Here is a 22996-nt window from a genome sequence, read left to right as displayed (position 1 = left end):
TATCGGACTTTTTATAGGAGATTGAATTATTACGTTTTGCGTTGTATTAAATACCAACAAACACACGTTCTTTAAGTGAATCCAATCGTTTAATGGTATTCTTTATTGACATATTTATATACTGTTAAATATATGCACAAATGGTGTACAAAACCGTCTTGGTGTCATAAGCATTGGTTCAAAATCAGTGTGTCACTCTTCCCTTAGGTATTTCAATTTTACATTTTGTTCACTTGCATTAGCAATGTATTAAGTCGTTTTTAACGACTGTGATGATTACTAAGATAGCCAAGGATGGCTTAAAATTTCCTGTTGCCTAACATCTAATGCGTGTTAATGCAACAAAAAACGAAGAGGCTTAACGCTTACGCTACTGGAATAATCTGTGACATATTAAGTGGTTTGATTAAAGGGTAATAGATACGATACATTTTGTCACATTTTGATGACCGTAGGGATGTTGAATGAGATCATTAAACAGTCTGCCCGGCAATGGGATTTTTTTCTGAATCACTAAATCACAGTCGTCTTAAAAAAATGAATGATTTTTCTTTCACGAATATTCGAAAAGAGTCTAAGAAAGGACATATGATTATTTTTTATTTATTTAAAGATAAGATAACATTGCTGACTTACGGGACATTTCTAATGCACATCCACGTTGACAGGCCTGTAATAACATATGTATATAACAAATAATGTACACAAATAAATAAATGATCATACATTAAATTTGTATTACTATACCTAAAACAATCTTTCAAAAAACATCGGACACACTATACACAATCTCTTTTAACTTTTGTAAGCACGTATTAGTATGATTACAACAATTTTGTCATAGATAAGTATTAACGAGTTAAAAATGTAACTTCATGTATAGGAATACCATTATTATTCGCGTGAATCTCGTTTTCTCCGACATGAGGTGTCAGCATTTTTGGTTGTGAGCGTTAGCTGACGACAAAATTTACAGAGCATGTTTTGCAAATCAGTATGTGCTTAGACGCCTTAGCTACGCTAAGAACCGTAACATACTATGCTAGGAACGATTACCGCTGCCTGCATACGACGAATGCTTAGGAGCGTCTGCATCTACTACTGCAGTGAGTGTATTTACCAGCTTGAAAGACGACATTGGCCAGTCTAGTGTTTACCATTGAAATCTGTACATATTGGCTGCTTTCAGGGAAAACGGGGCTTAATGCATGTCAAATAAGATAAGCCTGTGCACATTGATTAGCCTGTGCAATGCGCACAAGCTAATCAAGGACGACAACAGCGAACAACTTCAGTGCCTTCAGCGTTTTGATTATAGATTGTCGCTGTATGCAAACACTGCTGCAATCAAGTCGCCCGCTGGGAAAACTGAGCTTAATGCATGTGCGTAAAAAGTCGTATGTGAGCTCCGCAAAGTTTAATCAGTGAAGGCACTTTCCGCCAACACTGAATTTTTGCTTCGAAGATACTTCCTTTGAACGCAAATTTCACAAAAGCGGAAAGTGTCGTACCTGTGCGAACAGGCTAAACTGGAACGACACTGAATGCCCATGCATTAAGCCCCGTTTTCCCAGAATGCGCCTCATATGCATAGGAATGTCATTTTTGTTCGAGTGAATCTTGTTTTCTTGGAAATAAGGTTTTAGCAATCAAATACGTTGTCACAATATGCAAACAATGATGCAATCTAGTTCTGCAGCGGCGATTGTTGCCAATCTATGATGCCGTTTACTGTCCACCTACTGCGTGGAAACGCTATAAATTGCTGCACGAAATCTCAAATATTGCGATCGTCTCGAGATAATAATAACGCAACGACATTATAATTTGCGGAATTTGATAGCATCACACTTAATGTGATCTTTTATATGATTGCACTTGTCTGCGATTAACTGTTTTGCAGAGATCTATTTTCCGCCGCGTATTAAGTTATCTGGTGGAAAATGACGCATTGCTATTTAGTATTCTGAAACTTTTTTTACATAAATAAAACAAAACACACACTTTCGGTGTGAAAATACAATAAGACGATCGTGCTTTATTCTGGAAACGTTAAATAATTACACAAATCATCATGCTATGCATATCTGTATTATACGGAATCCGGATAGTGCCATCTATAATCTCGCACTTCTTTCGTCAAGGGCGACACTAGACACACGAAGCGACACTTGATGTTTTTCTTGACAATCGCGGCGACGCACGATATTTTTCTTGACAGTCGCGGCTAAATTTGATATTTTTCTTGACAGTTGCGGCAACGCACGATATATTTAACACGATATATCGCCCTTGTGTAGGTAGCCAAAAAAGCGATATGTCGTGTTAAATATATCCTGCGTCGCCGCGACTGTCAAGAAAAAGATCAAGTATCGCTTCGTGTGTCTAGTCTTTGCCTTTGCAATGTGCTGTTCACGAATAATATTAGTTATGAAGCCGCGTTGAAATTAGTGGGAAACTTCATTTGAAGACATCATAAGAATATTAAAAGTAAACAATGAAAAAGAAAAAAATCCTTTATAATACAGACTTTATTCCAATGTTGTCATTTATAAATACATTTTTAACCTATTAGTTTAAGCTCGGTTGCACGGAAAGCCTAAGGCTTATTTGAAACGCTCTCGAGTCCGTTTCCTTGGTGTCTATGGGGGAGATCTAAAGAACGCTCCCACAGTGGGGAACGAACCTGTGACCTTCGGGTGGGCTATACAGGGCAATAAACAGATTGGATCACTTAAACTTAAATGAACGTTTATTCAATATTGCTATGAAGTAGAACAAGTTTAAATCATATCGTAGATCGATAATTTTATGGTACATGATGGTAATTGCTTCTTAATAGATTGTTATAAAAACAACTCCATAATAACAATAATGGTATACTCATTTTGTTTATTGTTAAGCAAATATACCCCCCCCCCAATGCAATTATTAAATTCAATCAATTTGATAAAAACTGTGCTGCATCATGACATTACCAAATGCCTGTAATAACTAAATTAACAACACATAAACGACTCTAGGAACCCGGCAATTGAATAGATAATGCACACATTCATAAATCATATTTAAATTGTCCGACGTCTCAAATATTCAACTTGTGGTGTCGATTCAAGTATTTCACAGGCGAATGCTTCGTGCTGTACCATCGTAAAAATCGGGGCTCAATTCCCTCAGTAAATCGTTCATGTACTGCACTTCAGTTTCCATCACGTGACTGCGGATGTGCAAGGCAAAACAAAGAAACATTTGTCAACTTATATGGACCAATGAGAATGGATGTCTCACGTGAATATACATTTCTAACTTAATTTTTGACCCATTATACTGCGTGTAACTTTTGAATTTTGATTTCCGTTTGATGTTTGCTTAAGATTTAAAAATTCACTTTCAATGATGACATCTTTATGCAGTTAGGAGAATAAATACTTTTAGTGAAGACAACTGTTAAACGTTTCATGTGCCTCACATATGTTCATATGTGTCTTATTTCTTTCCTAAACTTCACCGTGCTTAACTAAAATTGTTTCTATCAAGAATGTTATTTCGTTTCCTTATTAAAAAAGAGGCTTAATGTTAATTCGATTTCTAACTAATGGCGTTTTTTTTTCATGATATTATGATGTTGGCATTAAAAGGTATTTCTTATTTGTTATTATTCATGCAGTTAGGGCACCTGTTGCCATTGTCACAAAAAGTAAACTACATGGTAAAACAAACTGTGGGTTTCTACTAACATCTACACAATAAGCGGGAAAGGTAGGTAAATAAAACTTATGTTCGTAAAAATAACAAGTTCTTCGAATAAATTTACTAAAGATTGCTCAATAATAGAAATCCTCTAAATATAAATGCAATCCAACTGTTGATTTACTTCAAGCTAATTTTGGGAATACGAATTATATTTTAAAAAATAATTTAGCGAAAACACAAATAATTTTGGTCGGTCATGTGAGTGGAAACAAACACTATATTCCGCCTTAATAGAAACATCACTATTTTTCAAGACAAAGGGAAAAGACCGATGTTAACTCCTAATTGTTTCCGAAATCAGTGATCAACAATATAACGTGTCCACGAACAAATCTTGTTTTTAAACCATGTATGCAAAGCGTCTAGAAAAAGGCCTTGGCAAACAGCGTAGACCCAGATGAGACGCCGCATGATAAGGCGTCTCATCTGTGTCTGCGCTGTTTGCGTAAAGGAATTTCTGTAAGAAAAATTCTAAATATAGAAAAAAAATAAACTAGACATCCCTAATTTTGGAAATAAATTGATCCAATTTAGAAGGATGGGAGAGTCCACTAGGCTTCAATGGGTTAACCACACAATTGCATGCCGACGAATATTGCATTACATGATTTTACAGTACTTTGTTGCGTCATACCTCTGGAAATATATAGAGGGCCCACGCCTTGTATATAATTTACCTTAAACTGAAAAATGCCTACAATATAATAAACAATTAGACCATTAAATCATTTAAAGTATTGAGTCCTGCTCGAACGGGTAATGGCAATAATAAAAACTATTTAGGATTGCTCAAAGGAGGAGAGGCAATAATTAAAGGCATTACGTGTTGGTATAAAAAGATAGACAGCCGTGTCGGCTTCATCAGACAATGACTCATGAAATTCGTTTTGTAATACTCGTCTCGGATTTTTCGGTTTTGCATTTTCTAATACATATTTCAGGCGTGCTTGTACTGTATGCATTGCACCGTTTATCATATCGCGATAACGTTTGGCACATGCTTCAATTAATGGCATTTAGATAATCTGATTATGTCGATGCAATCAGGACAAACCTGTAAGTATGTTTTAGTTTATGCTGCAGTGTTTGCCGTCTTGGAATAAAAAAGCGGTTAATTATAACATCAAAAGGAATGTTACAGACTTGCTATCGGATAAGAACGATTCTTTTCACAATATTGAATTTTTACAGTTTAAACACACCGCGGACTGTGAATATCCATTAATGTTTTTGAACTAATGAATGACATGCTATTCCGCTTTGTGTAAACTTTTTCCACTGCATAATAATGGCACTACAATAATGCATTGCTAAAATTTCATTATGCAAAACTTCTAACAATTGAACAAACAACATTTTTCTATTGAGTGTGCAAACATTCAATTTTAAATTGTTACGTTTTAATTTTTGCTGTTCCAATTGATTGCATTATATATGATATTTTAAATTTGGTTAAGTATATTTTCCATAATTGTGCGATAGTTGGATGCCTAAATCATATGCGGACACATTTTCTGATTGTCAGATAAAATGCTTGACCTGTTTGAGTGTGTTGTCAAAAGCATACGTTCATTTTTTACAGCGATGTTGATGTTAATTTCTTATTTTAGAGCTTTAAAGAAACAATTGTATTTGAAACGGTGTTTTAGTACATTTTAACCCATGTATGCCTAGCGTCTAGAAAATGGCATAATGCAGCCAAGGCTTCTCATAAGGGTCTGCGCTTTTTGCTTAAAGGAATTAATGTAAGAAATATTCTAAATATAGAAATAAATATACTAGACATCCCTAGTTTTGGAAATCAATTGATCCAATTTTGAAGGATGGAAGAGTCCACTAGGCATCAACGGGTTAAATAGATGAATACGTTTTGTATGCGTGATATGTGAACATGTCTGGTAATGCGTAATGAGCTTGTTTTATTCAATGGTATTTCAATGAGTTTTGATAACAGCATATAGTACTCGATATAACTTTGCTAGTTAGCAATCTAAAGCTGTGTAACGTTTTTGTATAGCTACTCCATATATCTATATCCACAACATAATATATTAAAATAAAACTACTCATATGCCAGTGTATTTATATCAAATTTGATGCCTGTATGGGAACCCATTCCCTATGGAAAAAGTAATATAATGGGATCCAAAAACTCCCAATTGAAGGTTACAAAGTTAATAAATAAATACAGATAAGTATCAACATTTAGGTCATCTCCCACGAAGCTCTATAAATTAAACATTAGTCAATTTATTCACAATACTGTTATTTTCGATGTTTAAGCAATTAACCACGCGATTTTTTTTTCCAATCCAAAGGCTCTCGGCCCCAGTTCCAAAATGGTGAGAAAAAACCATATGCGTACAGGGTCTGTATCAACATCCTCTGCCATAAACCTTTATCGGTGGCAAGCTTTTTAGCACAGGTATACCCCTTTTTATAATTAAAACTGTCGGATAAAGGTTTGCGTTTCATAAAACTTGACTTTCCTGCATTATTGCTCTTTCTCAGATTACTAATAGCAAAAGAAAAGTGAATGCAATTTTCTGGAAATTAATGGTAAATGTTGCGTATTTATCACGGAAGGGCAGACGTAAGGATAAACAATCGATGAATATTGCAGGGAAATGTGCAAGATCAGCACTTTAACCGCAGCGAATGCATCCCTCGGATACAAGGCTGCTATGTAACGCTATTAGAAACAGGAAATGCTGCGTCTTCTTTTTTACATTTTTTTTTTTAAATTGGTAATGTTATGAGAAAAAAAATATATCCCTCAATTTTGAGAGCCGGATTCATTTTGTAAATATAGCCTGCAAAGTATGACTAAATAAGATTTAGTCTCAATGATGAATATTCAAATATAAGGAGTTCATTACTTTTAAATGAAGAATTAACGCTTTGAACAATAGTTCTTGTTTATAATGTGGCGTTTTTTTTTGTTCTGTATGTGCATATGTTATACTACGTAAAATTGTCTTTGATTACATTGTGTTTTTGTCGAAAGTTTAGACTGTGATTCGAATTGTGATGTTTTTCAAGTCTGACTTCAATGGTTTTGGCATTAATAAAAAAAAACTTGTTCGAGTTTTTCAAACTGATAAGTTAGCTAGAATCATTTTCAATTAAATATCAAGTCATAAAATGCACTTATTAATGCTATTTATGGAGTGAAATATTGCGCCAAATAAATACAACACACCGAGCATCCTTTTCAAATTTAGGTTATTAATTATATTTTTCACATTTATTAATTTTTTTTTATGGAGTGAAATTGTGCGCCAAATAGTTACAATACAGCGTCACAGTATTATTCGTTATGCATTTCATTATTAATTGTCACTTTTATTATGTCTTTACAATTATTTAATTGAAATGTTCTTTATATAATCGCAATGGGAGATGAAATCATAAATCATCGTCTTTCAAAGCATTGCCAAACGTGCCACAATTTTGTTTTTACTTGTTACATGAGCATATTAAATTGAAGCATCATATTTCAGTATGCAACCAAAGTCGATTTATAGTCTGCGTTCTGTTAAATCGTTTAATAGTTGAATAATTAAACAGGGCGTCAGTGTAATGCTTTTGTTACACTACGTTGCATTTAAATTGCGTGGAAAAAAACGTATTAATATAATTATAATTATACCTTTTATACATTGAAAATAAAACATTTAATTTTTTGCTCTCCAGGACAGGCCAATCGACATCGACCATATGAATGCTTTTATATTCAAATCTGAATTTGTTTACAAACTTCATTTACGAATATTCCATGACGACATGTGCTCAATTTAGCACAATGAAAACTGCGGAATGATTATCAGGAGAGTGATATTACTTGAGTGCCCGATTGCAAATACTCTATGGCTATTTCCCTGTGGCCAATAACATACAGGCTTCATTGCCCAATAGCCAATAAAATACAGGTCACTACATACAAAACAGCGCTAAGCATAACTATAATGATTTAACTTGATTCACGTCATCTGAAGGAAGGCAGTTTTTGTAACATAAAAGGACAACAAATAGCCGATAGGTATAACGAAAACATTATTGTTATTTTTACTTTTTTTACTTTAGGTTGTTTATTTTTGTAATTATTTACCTTAACTTATACACTATTTTCAAAATATAAAACGCAATTATACTATTTTTCATAATATAATACTTACTGTTGACTTCCGCCAACTGTGTCACCTCAGCTGCAGATTTATCGTGAACGCATACGCTGTATTTAATTAGACAATAAGTCGTTAATAAAAATGATACGTTCAAATTTTAATTTTACTCTGTGACGAGTTACATGTTTACACATTTTAAAGATTTCATCAATATAAACGTTTTATTTTGTATTTGTGTCTTACTTGGCACACAAATCAAACACAATACGACCTATTAAATCGTTAATGTCACTTGTGGTCACTAGTGTGTTCACAAACCTACCATATATGGTCTGTGAGACAACCATTTCACGAGTTTTAATTAAACGTTGATTTAAAGAGATCTTTTCACGCTTTGGTAAATTGACAAAATTGAAAAAAGTTGTTTCAGATTCGTAAGTTTTCGTTTTAGTTATGATATTTGTGAGGAAACAGTAATACTGAACATTAACCATGCTCTAATATAGCCATTATATGCATCATTTGACGATTTTAAAACCTAAAAATTATAAAGCGTTGCAACGCGAAACGATTGAATAATTTGGAGAGTTCTGTTTTTGTCGTTAAATTTTGTGAAACTACGAAGATTGCTTATATAAGGTATAAAATACGTCAAGAATGTGTACTCGGCGGAATAGCTCAGTAGGCTGAAGCGTTTTTACTTCAGGACTCTGGCAGGACTTCAGGGGTCACTGGTTCGAAACCTGCTCCGGGCAATGTTCTTTTCCTTTTTTTAATTTTTTTCTTGATTTTTTACTGGAGCTTTTTATGATCCAATGTTTACATTTATCAATATAAAGCATTTAATGAATAAGTTAAAAAAAATGCCAAAATCTGTGAAAAGGCCCCTTTAAGCATGCATATACGTAATAAATACTGTTTATGTTTAATAAACGTCCAAAGTTGACACCAGACGGCGTGATTATATTTAAGGTCTGCATATTAACTTAGGGAAAATGAAGCGGGTTTTATCATCCTTAGTAAGATATTGAAGTCTTCTTGTTTAAACAAGAGAAGAAAACACGTGTTCTTATGTATTATAGTCTTTCTAAATTTTGAATTCCGACAAAGAGTCAATAAAATATAATAAGACATGCTATTACTTAGAGTGACAAGAAGCGGGTATATTAGGAAGGATGTAACCTTCGAGTGTGTTACGGCGTTACAATAATGACATGCACATAGTAGCCGGTAGACTGAAATCGGTAAAACACGTGTGGAAGCAATTATGTTGTCAGAAGGAGTACCGTGGCTTGATTTATGTTTATTTCGGTCAGTGTTTTGTTAACTGAAACAAACTAAAGAAAACGTGTTGGACAATTGGGGTGTTACCAATCATTCATATAAGGCACACGTTTTCAATGAATATTTAGAATATGTCTTACAGAAAATTCCTTCAAGCAAACAGCACAGACCCTGATGAGACGCCGCATCATGACAAGGCCTTTTTTCTAGACGCTAGGCATGGATGGGTTAAGGGTCATTTACTTGCATCATTTAAATAAATTTCAGTAGATCCGTGAACGAAATTATTTATATTATATAAAATAACATCATTTTATTAAAGACTTAAGTGGTCATGCGTTGCGACCCGACTGTTTTTTATTCTTCAAGTATTGTGGATGAAAAAAAACACCTTAAAATTAACGCTTAAAAGAAATTGCCTGTGGCTACAAAAGTCTTTATAACCGCGAAAGTCTTACAGCATACGTTAGTCGTTGGGTCATTGAAACATGATGCTGGCGAGTTAATGTGGTGTTAAATCAACGTGATTCGTGTGTGGGTACATTCGCATGTCAGGGTACAATATCTGCAGCAACCGGAGCGATAATGTTACACGGAAATTACAAAAAAATGAATCCAAATCAAAATGCTTCAGTCGTTGACCTCTTTTTCATCGAGTTCCCAGGTGAACATTAGACGAACACTGGGAGAGAAATTTCACATTAAGGATTGCCTGTTGTTTGGTTTATTAACCATGAACACGTGGTACCGATTGCCACCTGTATCAGACTCACATCAGATTGATTTACGCTTATAATGTGCCACATACACGGATTTCAGTCTACTTAATTTGTATTATATTTGTATCACAATTTTCCTCATTTTTGACTTACCTATGTGACGTCGACAATGATTGAACACACCATAATGAGAACAATTAAAAAACTATGCTTACACCGTTCCTTCCCCAGAGACAAACAAGGCTGAATAAGTAACGCATATGGCTGAACACAAAACTACAATAAATAATGCATTAAACTGAATACAAAACTACAATAAATAACGCATTTGGCTTAACACCAAACTACAATAAATAAGTAAAATAACGCATTTGGCTGAACACAAAACTACAATCAATAAGACGTTTGCCTAACCACAAAAAGGCTGATTAAATAGCGCATTTGACTGAACATAACAATGCTGTTTAAATAACGCCTTCGACTGAACACAACAAGGCTGATTAAAAGTATTTGACTCAACACAATAATACTGATTAAATAGAGCACTTAAATGAACGCAGTGAGGCTGATTTAAAGTATTTGACTGAACAAAACAATGCTGCTTAAATAACGTCTTCGACTGAACACAACGGGGCTGATTTAAAGTATTTGACTGAACACAATAATGCTGATTAAATAAAGCACTTAAATGAACACATCAACGCTGATTGAAAGTATTTTACAAAAATATGTGACCAAGTTCCTTAAAATGGTGTATTCTTTCAAGTATAAAGTACAGAAAATAACAGAAAAACGGTGATCACAATTTATGTACATTAATAGACATAAATCACAAACTTTAAATTTATGATGCTCTTGGTAACATCATTTATGTCAGTTCCGCATGACATATGAAACGTGCGATATGCGATAATATCAGATAAAGTGACAAGATAAGCGAATAAAACGGCGTTAATATTATGATTTGCATTAACCTTTGGCTCATTTGAATTGTGATATGCTTATTTGGCGTTTGTAGTAAGATAAAGTGATTTTTTACCCTACTAATAAAACTCTGAGTTTGAAAATGATATGTAGGAGGGGGGCAGGCCTTCATTTTTAGTTGAGTTAATTAAGCATGTGTCGAAGTGTGAATTGTTGAATAAAACACATTGATAATAATAAAGGTTATAGACCAAAACAAGAGTTACATGATTGTATTGATAAAAGTAGTCAAAAGTGTGACACATTGAAAACTGCTTAAATCGTACAATACAAATACAACAAATGCAAAAGTGTGAACGGTAATTATTAATAGGTATTTTTAAAAGTGTACAATACAAATACAACAAATGCACAAGTTTGAGCGGTTATTATTAATAGGTATTTTAAAAAGTGTACATCTTCAAAATCCTACGCTTAATTGCATATCTTCAAAATCCTACGCTTAATTGCATATCTTAAAAATCCTACGATTAATTGCATGCCATTACAGGCTAATAAGGACGGAACTTTCCACCTTAATGGACGTAAGGCTGCGAAGAGACTTCATAAAAAAGAAAAGTACCATAAAAGCGGAAAGTGTCTTCCCTGATTAGTCTGTTCAGTGCGGACTTGCACAGGCTAATCAGAGACGACTCTTTTCGCAGTAAACCCATAAGTTTTCTCAGAACGAGGCTCAAACCAAACAGCCTTTGCCTCGACAACACAAGACCATATGAGCCTTGTTCTGAGAAAACTGGGCTTAATGAATGTGCGTTAAGTGTAATCCCAGATTAGCCTATGCAGTCCGCACAGGCTCATCAGGGACGACACTTTTTGCCTTAACTTGATTTTCGGTAAGGAGGGACTTCCTTGAAACTAAAAATACCATAAAAGCGGAAAGTGTCGTCCCTGATTAGCTTGTGCGGACTGCACGGGCTAATCTGGGATGACACTTTACGCACATTCATTTACGCACATGCATTAAGCCCAATTTTATCAGAACAAGACACAATATGTACAGTACGACATTTAACAGAAACACTAAATAAAGCTGTGGTCACGGACGTGTGAAAGGCCAATGCAATGCATTATGGGACGTGCAAACTGTTTCTACCTTACGCGACTGGCTCTCTAGCACATTCACCTACTGACTGACTAAACTAATGACAGATTCTCTGTCTCATTCACTCATCCCCCACTTACTGGGCCACTCATTCACACATTAGCCGTTTGCTGCTTTAAACTTCATTTAACTTGATGTCAATCTCTCATAATGTCACACAATACAACATATAAAAATAAAACAGTTCACACAGAAACACACGAAGACTCGTTATCCAAGATAGGATATCCACAATTGTGAACACAGCAAACATGTCTCGAAATAACGATATGGTAGCGAGTTGCATATTTTACTAAAGTACCTTTACAGTTGCATAACAATGGATTTTCTTGTCACAGCGACACCTATAGAATTTCATTTATACATCAATTAAAGATACGTGATACGTATTATTATATGAAACACCCCGTGATTAGAAACATACTGTTGCCAAATAATTGTTCATGTGAAACCTGTTAAAAAGCCATAAATATTTCACATAAGTGGTAATTAATGACATAACAAATACAGCAATTTATAGACATTATACTTGTGTACACATTAAAAGAAGAGGAAAGCACCACAGCGGTCTCATGAGCGGATATATGGATTTAAGTTATTGCGTGAGAACAGATGTAAATATTGGAAACCTAGTTCCAAAACCTGATTGTTTTGTTATGTTATTAATACTCGCGTAAACGAAGTTTGATAGAGGGTATATACGAGATACGTTGTCGGTTGGTTTGTTTGTTGGTCGTTCGGTCTTTCCGCATTACGTGGTATACATGTAGGGAGCAAACTTCGTCATTTCTCCAGCTATTGAATTGAAACTTAAAATATGTCATCACAAAGAATTAAATATTTGCAAACAACTTGTTCATTCCCAGTGACCAATACGTCCCTGAGTAATGAGCCCTCGAACGTGGCCATTTTGAACCTGTTATAAGTACACTTTTGCGATTCTTTATGGCTGAACTTTTATTTTTCGCCAATATTTCACTGCCCGCAGTGAGTTCTATGATCTGTAAATCTGTATGATATGTACACCATGCATTCCTTTTTCGATAGCTAGGTTCACTTGTGAAAGCATTTCTTGAAAAAAAATCAACAACAACAAAAAGCGCCTACCCAACATTGCAACATTGGCCTATCAAAAAGAAAAGAAATAGTCATTGAACTAAAAATTTTGCTTTTTACGAGACAAAAAAGCCTACCCTTTCAAAAAAGAAGAATTAATTATTGACCTAAAGATTTTTATTTTTACGAAAGCGAACGAAAGCGAACAAAAGTCCTATGTTGTCCATGTGGTTGAAACAATTACAGACCGTATACTCATAGCTTGTAAATATAAAGATTGCATAACATTTATTCGGTGTAAGAACCGTCTGGAAAATCACATCTAATTTTCGCACACACGTTTCTGGATACTGTTTCTGAATTTTCATTTTGCTAATACTGTACTTTTATTATAATTTGTGGGCGATAATTTGTTGTTAATTTTTTTTGGTTGACCGATCCCCGAGTTAAACACAAATCCATCGGACAATGACGGGCGCTATTTTGTTTTCAAAATGAGAAAACGACGAATTTACGCATCTGCGAAAAAAAATATTTTTTTGAAACACCACGAAATTTTATGCCGACGAATATACGAGATTTTACACCATAAATAATGACAAATATTCATCTCTTATAAGAAATGTGGAGCGTTTTCATTAAATATAATAAAAATCAACACCGGAGCCATAACAACCGACATTTTATCACATCAGAGCTCGTTTTTGAAATGCATTAACATGTTATCTGTTTCGTATTAACTTTAATTTCAGAATGCAAAGCAGCAAAGGTTATATGGTTATTTCTCGCTTGTTATGATAAACTTGTACCTTATTGCCAGATATTTGATTCCTATCGTAAAATTACGGAGACCTACCTATGCGATGATGTAGATTTAACAGTTGGATATTTGAATATTACTGATATCTTTACGAAAACATCTAATTAATACCCATGTTAGTTGTAACACGTCTTATCGTATTTGGTATATTATGTGTTATCTTATTGTAAAACAAATTAATGTTCTTCACTGGAAAATACTCCGAATCCACTTCCACAAGTACTATAAATAACTAATAACATTGTAACCAGTCTATTCTATTTGATCATTCGTGTTATCTGGCTTTGTTAATAACATTGTAACCAGTCTATTCTATTTGATTATTCGTGTTATCTGGCTTTGTTCGTAACATGATTAATGATCCCATTCCCAATGTCGCAAGTTAACTGAAGTATTAGGCTCGGTTTGCGTTTAGGTATTATTGTCAACAAGAGATGCCTCAAGTCAAACGAAACTCTAAACTTGAAACCATCCCCTGCATGTATTGCATAGGCGATTGATCGCTTTATTCACACGAAAGACTAACGGAAAGTAATTTTTCTCTTTATAATGTTGCTAGAGTTTCGGGTAACTACATATTAAGAATCTTGCCTTTTATGTGTAGAAAAGAAATGGTCAAACTAAGCCTGTTACAACAAAATTCCGGCATAACGTTTAATTTGTCTTCAACACACCTACGATTTTCATGGAAACTGCTTCTTTTTTTATTGCATATAAGTAGCAACAGGTGCATTCAAACATGCTAACATAAACCCGACAGCTGCGTTTTTAATTTCGCATCAGGCTTTTTTACATCTTGATAACCCGGACCACATTCTTGGCTCATATTTGAGGGTTTCTGGAAGGCTTTTCAATGTTTAATTACCTTAATCGGCGCCAGTTTTAGTGTCCGTGTAATGCCACCCCTTGATTATATCTAATATAACAGTACGAGAAAACGCAAGCTCAGCAGAAACCAACATCCATAATTGATCATCAGTTTGTGCCTATGGGCTGAATACACTATGAATGACAGACACCTTGTTACTTTTTTACCTTTCACGCGATATTCTGTATGCCATTTCAACAAAATGTTTTAAATACGAATTTATGTAAAAAAATTAAATTGAAAAAAATGCTCAAACTTGTTATTCCTGAACGTTTCCCATAATAACTTTCAGTTAATGGTAATATAGAACAACCTTAAGGTAAAAGTCTAAGGTTCGAAAAGAAAAAAAAACACTTAAGTTCGGAATTTCGGAATTATATTCAATAACACTATACTGTCAAAAAGCGATATACGTTACATTGATTGGTAATGCTAGGTTATCAAATACCTAAATTACTTGTATGGCGTAATTTAATTTATTCGATAGATTTGATCATTACCGGTTATTTTTATTGCTATTTAATGAATTGTGCCAGAAGTCTTCTGCAATACCCGAAAACGCATTTGTCTGTGTGTGCGTGTTTTGGTTTTCTTTTTTGTTGGGGGGTTGGGGGGGGGGGGGGGTTACTGCTTTCGTAAATAAGTTCACGTTATTATTTTAGTTAACTTATTTGTTCTTGAATTCTTTAGCTGTATTCTTCTTATGCAAACTGTATTTCGATTATTAACTGCCAATACAAAATAATCACGTTTGTATTCCTCACATTATTAAAGTTATTTTTGTAACAACAATCTTTAGTTTTTGGGGCTACGTTCAGTTCAATGTTTTGTTACGCAAATAATTATACCTTTCATAGAGAGACATCTGTGGACGCTATCGAGATACTGATCGGCTAGCTCCGTTGGAGGATCGTAGAAATCTTACAAATATATCCCCCTCTCCTCTTCATTCTTATCTTGTCCATCGGCTTTAAGTAACTCTTTCAGTGCTGGAACCGAATTTTGAAGGCATTCTGTGGCGTCTCAGCTGGATCCAAACTGTTTGCTATTCTGATAGTATTCTTTGAAAAAAAATCGAAGAAAATGCTAATTTTAGAAATTCAGCAGACGACATTTTAGCAGACGACAAATCCCAGCATGCAAAGGGTTAAGATCAGTATCCTTATTATGATCATAATGAGAAGTTGATACTCCTGTCGTCGTCGTCGTCGTCATCATCATTATCATCATCATGATTGCACTCGTCAAAATCATCTTCATTCTCAGTATTATAATAACAACAATCAGCATAATCCTTATTATTTTCAGTACTGTTATATTAGCGATACGTTTAAACGGATAGTTGTATGTATGATTGCTGTAACCTCCCCTCTTCATCCTAAAGTGCACGTGCGCATTCACACATAAAATACCGTTTCCCTTTTAATCATATATTCTTAGATGGATTTAGCTAATCAGTAAAAAGAAACAGTATAAAGTAAGTGGCAATAAAAGTAACGACCCGTGTATATGAAGTTGCCAATGCAGCAATTAAAGGATTTCTCATGGCGTTACTATGTTATTTTATCGTCAGAAAACGTTGTTGTTTTTTCACCATTCGTGTGAATCTTGAAATGTTGAGTCAGCCTCGTGTCACTTTTATATTTTACGAAACGAATTCATTAAGTAAAAGATTGACATAGAGTCGATTTGACGGAAGGCCCATGTACAGAAACAAAAAGCGAACACTCTTAAACAAAATGTCCGATTATAATTGTAAACAGTATTATAATTAACTAGTGGCCCATGTCCTAAATTGAAGATTGATTAACCCATTTATGCCTAACGTCCACAAAAAAGGCATTGGAAAACAGCGTAGACCCAGATGAGACGCCGCATGATGCGGCGTCCCATCAGGGTCTGCACTGTTTGCTTAAAGGAATTTCTGTAAGAAATATTCTAAATATAGCAATAGATATACTTAACATCCCTATTTTTTTAAATACATTAATCCAATTTAGAAGGATGGGAGAGTCCACTAGGCATAAATGAGTTAATTATTGTAGCAAGTCTTTAATGGAAGATTAATTAAGTATTGTTTCATGTCTTAATTAGAAAATTGATTATTTATTGTTTCATGCCCAAAACGAAACATTTATTAATTATTGCTTCGTGTCTTAAATGGAAGAGTGATTAATTATTCCTTCATGTCATAAATGGAAGCTTGATTGATTATTGCGTCATGTCTAAAATGGAAGATTGATTAATTATTGCTTCATGTCTTAAATCGAAGGTCGATTTATTATTGCTTTATGTCTTATATGGAAGAGTGATTAATTGTTGCGTCATGCCTTAAATGGAAGATTGATTAATTATTGCCTCGCGTCTTAAACGGATTATTTATTAATTATTGTTTCGTGTCTTAAATGGAAGATTGATCAATTATTGCATCATGTCTTAAGTGGAAGCTTGATTGATTATTGCGTCATTTCCAAAATGGAAGATTTATTAATTGTTTTCTCATGTCTTAAATGGAATATTGATTAATATTTGCTTCATGTCTCAAATGTAAGATTGATTAATTATTGCCTCATGTCTAGAATGGAACATTTAATGATTATTGCTTCATGTCCTAATTTAAAGATTGATTAATTAATGCCTCACGTTTTAAATGGAACATTTATTGATCTTCATGTCTTAATTGGAAGATAGATACCTTACCATCCTTTATCAGAAGTCACATATGGGCTGATATTTTGTCGGTAAACCTTTGAGTAATTCAGGTGCAAAATTTGTTTCTTGGATGCAATTCAACATATGGTTCAGGTGCAAAAGAAAACAAAACGCAACGACTAATGTTTATGTTAAACAATGTCTAGCTTCAAGCTCCTAGATTCAAGAAGGGATACGATGTGAAACACGATTTTAAATGCATAAAACACAGATAATGAAATCTTCATTAAGTCAATAAAATACTCTTAGATTCTGATCGATAAGAGATGATACTGGTGTAAAAGTCGTTGTATTTTGTTCATTTACGGTGACTCATTTTAGCATACATGGCTAATGATTATCTGTTTCAAAACAGCAGGTTAAAATGTTCCAAGATTGCAAAATAGATTGTGAATGTATGAGCGGGGAACAATTTAAGAGAACGTCTTAAAACGTACACAAAAGAACATAATTAGATTGATTATAACATAGATAAAACATTTATTAACAGCAATCATAAACAAAAAATAAATGACAATAAATAAGTATAGTGTTTTGTATAATATTATTATAAGATATATAAATGTTCTTTATACAATATCAACACTAACGAATAATAAACGACAATAAAGGATTATATCGCAATATATAATTTTATGAATAGATACATACATTTACGAAATAACATTGACGTTCGCTTTAAAAGACGTTATACCCCACTGCTGTAGTGAACTTTATAATATTTGAGATGGTGTGGTGGTAATGTCTTATTCAGCTTTAACCCATTTATGCCTAGTGGACTCTCCCATCCTTCTAAATTGGATCAATTTATTTCCAAAATTAGGGATGCCTAGTATATTTATTTCTATATTTAGAATATTTCTTACAAAAATGCCTTTAAGCAAACAGCACAGACCCTGATGCGGCGTCTCATCAGGGTATACGCTGTTTGCCAAGGACTTTTTTCTAGACGCTAGGCATAAACGGTATTTTCACTGCGCTTAATATAATACCATCCGTCTTTCTGTAAATGTTTGCCTGAATCAAGCCTTGTAAGTCTTATTTTCACACAACTGAAAATGCTATCTGCCCTGATTATACATAATGTGCCTGTACCCTACCTCGCGCTCTAGATATATATAATTCAAGAATATTGAATAGAAAGGTCACCACATTTAAATTAATAGTATGATACTATTATTTATTAATACGATGTTTTATCTCTTCAGTCTTCAGGCTTTCTTCCTTTTCATGGGATCATGAGAAAACGAATGCTCGAAAAGCATTTTTGCTATCAATGTGAAATCTGTTTGAACTTTATCAGTTAAATAGAAGTTGTATTGCCAACGTTTGATTTATGTCTTATGAATTGATATCGTTTATGTTGATTTATAATCCATTAGCAGGGTATATTACAGGAATGATAACATTTTCTATAAATGTTTCAACGTTTAAAAATAGCAATGCATGTATACAAAGTTGGTAAAGGAGATGTATCCGTATCGTAATATATATACACGTATTGCCGATTCTATGGATGAATTTGAATAATGCACTGTATGTTTCTTTTCATTATATATTTGCCATAAGATAATTTACGTGTTTATCTATGACTTGTTTAATAGTTTAATATATGAAAAATATACGTCAATTTCTTAGTCTGTAACCAAGGTCTTGTACGAAAAGGTAGGCTTGCATAGACACTAGTATGAGAAGATGGACACACCCCTTCATTAAGAAAGGTTTCATTGGCCATTGGCAATCGTGCACTGTTTTATTTGGATAAAAACTTCTTTGCTAATACCCGGACAGCCGGTGAAAATTTGACATAATTTTGCTCAAAATTAAATATTTTCTCCTGAAAGATCACATGGCTAGGTCGTTACTTCATGACGTAGTGAAGACGCAGGGTCGACCTGTAAATAAACTCTCAAATACACACGGACACACGCCTTGACTTGTGAGACGAAATCCTAGCATGTTTAAATCATTTTGAAGAAGTTTTGATAACTTCTGTATATATAAATACAATCTCCGAATAAATTAACACTTGAACTGAATATGTTTACTATTTATTACAATCTAACGTCAACTGGGAAACAGTACTTTTATGCCGTTAAAGTGTGAAATAAATTGTTTTAGCAATCAATCCACTTGTTGGCATGATGAAACATGTACTTATGCCATCAGGGCTAAGATCGTCCTGAAGAGCTCATATGAGTTAAAGAAACAGCATTTGTCGAAGACTAGGCCTGGTGGAAAAGTTTTCGGACACACGTGGTATCAAGTATCAAACTTAGCACTTTGCATGCTGGGAAATTTGTCGTCTGCTAAAATGTCTTCTGCCGAATTTCTAAAATTAGCATTTTCTTCGATTTTTTTCATAGAATATTATCAGAATAGCAAACAGTTTGGATCCTGATGAGACGTCACGTTCTGTGGCGTCTCATCTGGATCCAAACTGTTTGCAAAGGCCTTCAAAATTCGGTTCCCGCACTGAAAGGGTTAGCATTGATTTTGTCAGAATGAACAATCTTACCATCTTTTTTATTAAATCAAGATCGAATCTACCATGTTGAATGGCTTTGCCTTAGTGATCGTTTTGTTGATGCAGCTTACCAAAATTGCGACTTTTCCGATAGAAAATTACGATTTTAACCAAGTTATAACACAATTGATCCAGAGGCATTTAGAGTGGCAACAAGGGTTTTATCAGATTTAACTTGGTGACCATAAGTGTTTTGTATGAAATTTAAAATGCATAAAACTTTATATTTTGTTGGGCTCGTACCAATTTTTTCTTTGCATTTGTTATAAATTGTTTGATCTTACCAATTAAGAGAAAAATGTAGTTAGATAAGAAACAATAAGACCGATTAAGAATATTTGAAAAGAATAAAAGTATGTAAAGTTTAGATTTTCCCATGGAACGGAACTCCAAAGGTAGTTTCTAGAATGCAATCAAAATTTTTGTTTCTTTATCGTTAGTATTTATTTTAAATAAAAGGAATGTTGATGTTGAGAAAACATTTCTATCAGTTCCAATAAGGTTTATTTGAAATTGATTGAGCACTAACACAGTTATAAATTACACAAAAACACAGGTGATGAAATATAATGTGAAGGCACCAAAACCAATAAACCCTAAACAAAACCTAATTGTTTTCATCTCTACATAAATAAGCTTTGAGCTACAAGATTACAATTTATATTATATAAATCCGACTTGAAATGCATAAAAGAGAGAGACTCAAATCTTCGTTTCAATTATACGCGTTTTTTTTGTGTAAATTCACGGTGGCTCACTCTCATCAAACCTGATTAATGTGTTATTTGAATACCGGTGTTCTCGGTTGTTCCTAAAACCAAAGGTTGAAATATGTCTAGTTTGCAAAATTCATTTAGAATAGCGGAGTGCTTTTTTTACAGTGATTGTTTCAATTTACGAAAAGGAATGTAGCGAGATAAAATTCGACGCAAATAAAGCATAAATTTGTAAAGATATTATAAACGAAAAATTAATTACAATTCATAGGCGTACGCATATTATTTATAGACACAATAATAATATTTTAAATATTTTGCCTGTTTATCCATCACTTGTATGATATGTAACAGTTATTCGGAGAGTAAAAATTTCCTAATCCCTAACAAAGGTTCTTTAACAAATTTGCTTACTTAGATGAACAATAAACTAAATTACCTGTGAGGCGATATTTTAATATGTAAAAAGTCCTTGACATATTTTTGATAATTTCTTAATATATAAATATCATCTCAGAGTAAAGTTATACTTGAAGTTGATATGCTTACATCGCACATTACTATTCACCAGAAAGCAACACTTATATTTATTTCAACAAGAAGGCGATGATGAAGCGCTCTCATAAGTTTAAGAATCAGCAATTGTCGAACACTTGACCTTGTGACATACAGACCTAATTTTGGGACGCATTTCACTTTAGTTCGTTATTGTTAGGGTTAATATTCAGACTTGATTCAAGCATTATTGAGCCTTACGAGGCTTTTAGACTGAAATATGTTTTTTTCAAACTTTGACGTAATAAGCTTGGTGTGTTGTTTTTGGACGCACTTTACCCTGATTCCAACTTGGCCTATAGAGTGTAAACATTTTGACCAAGTCTAAACAAAATTTAGGCATACGTTATAAAACAATGCTTTAATTTTAAACTTTGTCTAGCTGCCTTAAGAATGTCAGATAACGTTAGGGGATATAAAATTTAAAAGAAGGGCGGTTTTGGAATTCTAGATGAGTATATGTAATCTGTACAGATCATGATTACGGGGGCGTTTAAAAGCTCGCTCGTTAACAGCATAATTAGGTTTAGATTCAGCCAAGTTGAAATAAACGAAATTTCCCTGTTGATATTTATTAACAATTATACCGCGTAGAAGGCACGTATAAAGATAACGAGTTCGTTTAATTAGCTATTTAACGTCTCATAATTTTGTTCTTAGAGAAGTTTTACTGTTATCTTAACTGTTACTTAATTGTTTTTGGAGATGAATTGAACTTAAAATGCGTAAGAGGTAATGTTTATAAATTGTCCGATATTGGCAGTTTTGGGAAAAAGTAATAAGAGTTTAACATCCGAATGATAAAAAATATTTTAAAAAGTACAATAGAGTATCTATTTTCCAAAACATTCAAACATACAAATACATATCGAAAAAGAATATCTTTAGCTTTATTTACGTTGTTTGTGTACATTAAATAACATCTATTCACAGATATTAATGCCGGTCACTTCATAATGAAAAACATTGTTTTCCAACTTCTCGTTAACAGTTAATTGTAAAAATGTTTTAGACCTTAACCTATTCACATCCATCACTGTATTCTAAACGATACTAATAAACGGATAATGGATCATTATTATCTTTTTTGTAAAATCCCGTTTATTATCCATTGCACCTGTACATTCACACATATAAATCGTATTCACTAGTGATCTAATAATCTTAGTAGAATGTACGTAATCTGTTAAAAATGAAGAGTATTAATGTTATTGGCAATAAAAGTAACGACCCATTTAAGATAAAAAGGCCAATGCAGCAATGGTGGGATTACTCATAGAGTTGCTATATGTTATTGTCAGAAGTTTTTGTGTAAGCACATATACGATGAGAAAACTGAAACGCTGAGTCAGTTATTTATAACACTAAGACTCACAGAATATCATTTTCACCCATTTATGCACAGCGTCCTAGAAAAAATGCCTTTCCAAACAGCGTAGACCCAGATGAGACGCCGCATGATGCGGCGTCTCATCAGGGTCTGCGCTGTTTGCTAAAAGGAATTTACGTAAGAAATATTCTAAATATAGAAATACATATACTAGACATACCTAATTTTGGAAATAAATTGATCCTATTTAGAATAATTGGAGAGTCCACTAGGCATAAATGGGTTAGCTGAATAAAACTTGGATGCAATCTTGACATATAGTCCGTTTCTGAAGTATTACAACCAACAAATCTAAATTGTTAAGTCAAAGTTTGGAAATTGTTGTTTCGCCTACATTTTAACTTAAAACAACACGTAGGCTTAAACAATTTCTTAGCGTGTTA

General features: G+C 33.6%; 1 protein-coding gene across 1 annotated transcript in view; it reads left to right on the top strand.

Annotated features, from left to right (window-relative positions):
• Positions 1-22996, top strand: part of LOC127849039 (collagen alpha-6(VI) chain-like) — a 76722-nt gene that overhangs the window by 990 nt on the left and 52736 nt on the right. The gene's annotated exons all lie outside the window — the stretch shown is intronic.

This window comes from Dreissena polymorpha, chromosome 10 (assembly GCF_020536995.1).
Source record: "Dreissena polymorpha isolate Duluth1 chromosome 10, UMN_Dpol_1.0, whole genome shotgun sequence".
In the NCBI taxonomy this organism is placed as follows: Eukaryota; Metazoa; Mollusca; class Bivalvia; order Myida; family Dreissenidae; genus Dreissena; species Dreissena polymorpha.
The sequence above is the reverse complement of the archived record's forward strand: the minus strand, read 5'-3'. Positions and strand labels throughout refer to the sequence as shown.